Below are 1,887 nucleotides of genomic sequence, written 5' to 3'. Positions count from 1 at the left end.
GATGGCCAACAAGCCACCCTCTTTCCTCAGAAACAGAAATACAAGTGTTTGGTCCACAACCAAGCACAAAATAGTCAAGTTGAGAGATCTTGAGGCAAGGCACACGGCCGAGACCTCCGAGAGCTCAAAACGAACACGAACACGAATGATCACCGAGTGTTCAAATGGTGACGTCCAAGTCTTGAGGACGGTAAAAAATGGGGTGTCTACAGTTGGCTCGAAATTTAAGAACTCTGTCTAATCTGAGTTGCAGTAGTGAAGCATGGCATGAAGGGCGTTTTGATTTGCGAAAGCGTAGGTTATTTTAAGGTGATTCAAATCCGCAAAAGAGGAAACAAGGGTTAGTACGACAGAAGTACTTGAAATGACAAAAAAGACAGACCAGACTATCTTTACCAACTGTCCCCTTATTCCAGTTGATATTTCGGCCCAGTATTGGGGCTTCGTTGTCCTTAAAGTTCCCACTGACCTAGAGAAAATCATCATCATTTAAGTCCTTGTTTAGTGTGCATTTGATGATTTTTTCTCGGCCTTTTCTTATTCTTAGGTAATAAACCCAACCGTCGTCATTTTGGCCCAACGAATACTGATGAAATAGCTCGGCCAGTCCAAGGTTGAGACGAAGACAGTGGTTGAGTTTGGCGATGCCGTTTATTATTCGGTATGAATTGGTGGATAATTGGGTTGGGCACAGTCTGGTTTGTCTAAGGATTTCATAGATGAGTGGCTGCATGGGGAACTGGAGTCCACCCTCTACGATGGATAACATGGTGAACGGACGAAGCCGGGCTTGCCCTAGGGAGTGATGTCTAGCCTGGCTAGTTTGAAGTGTACCTCGTCAAGGATGTTCTAGTCCCATCGGAACTCGGCTACGGCACCTGGAGAGCCCACCATAAACCAGTATTTGCCCATGGGGTGGCCTTAATTTAATATAAGTTTGTTCGGCTCCTTAGCCCAGCATTGAATGGGGAGTAGCTCGGTCGAGCAAAGCCACCGAGGGGCAGGTGATTGTGTGCTTGAATAACCTAGTCCCGTCTGCACAGTGAAGAACATAGAATGTGTTATGGCCAGGTGGGGACCGGGCTATGACAACAACGCAAAATTGTTTATAGTCTGCTCGGCCAAGATGGTGTGTGCAACATGTAGCGCGGCCAGAGAAGGGGCTATGGTTTAGCCCAATCTTGGCCTAGGGTATGGTCTTTAGCTCAGTTTGGGTTGGATTCCTAGTTCAGTCAAACTTGTGTGCAACACTATCGACAGTTTTTAGTTCGGTTTGTTTATGATGTTGGATCAAAATTAATGCTCTTGTTTGGTTTTAGTACCCCTTGGTGGGAGTTCTTCCTAGAAGTACGGAGTTTGGGAAGCTAGTTCAGTTCTAAGCTCATTTTAATGCATAAAATGACTGAAAATACTTTTGTAGTGTCACTATGATGGGTTTATAGAGCAATCGACGTGTGACACGTGTCTCAATAAGAACACGATGTCAGATGCGTGGGACAACGGGCTATACGACTGGCGTGGATTCTAAAAACTGAGCGTGTTTTTAGCAAGGTTGGCTAGAGCATTTTGGCTTGGGTGACTTGAATAACTTAGCACAGCTGGAAGACAATAATCCCAATCATGCTTCGTAGATGGAATTAAGGGGCAATTGAGAGGGTAATTTATATAGATAAATTGGGCCACGCTAAGGGCCGGGCTATGGGCAGTAATAAGGGCATTAGGTAGCTCGGTCTTGGGCCAGGCTGGCACCAAGCCAGACAGATGAGTCACTGAGGCCTGGACCTAGCTGTTTAGATGACATCCTGTAACAGACCGAGGTAATATCATTAAAGCCAAGGTAAAGGATTATACCATCTCACTTTGTTGGCAGTGACTACGGTATTATCA

The sequence above is a fragment of the Camellia sinensis genome, unplaced genomic scaffold (genome assembly GCF_055761805.1).
Source record: "Camellia sinensis isolate YWXY unplaced genomic scaffold, ASM5576180v1 Unanchor4, whole genome shotgun sequence".
Lineage (NCBI taxonomy): Eukaryota > Viridiplantae > Streptophyta > Magnoliopsida > Ericales > Theaceae > Camellia > Camellia sinensis.
Note: the sequence above shows the minus strand (reverse complement) of the source record.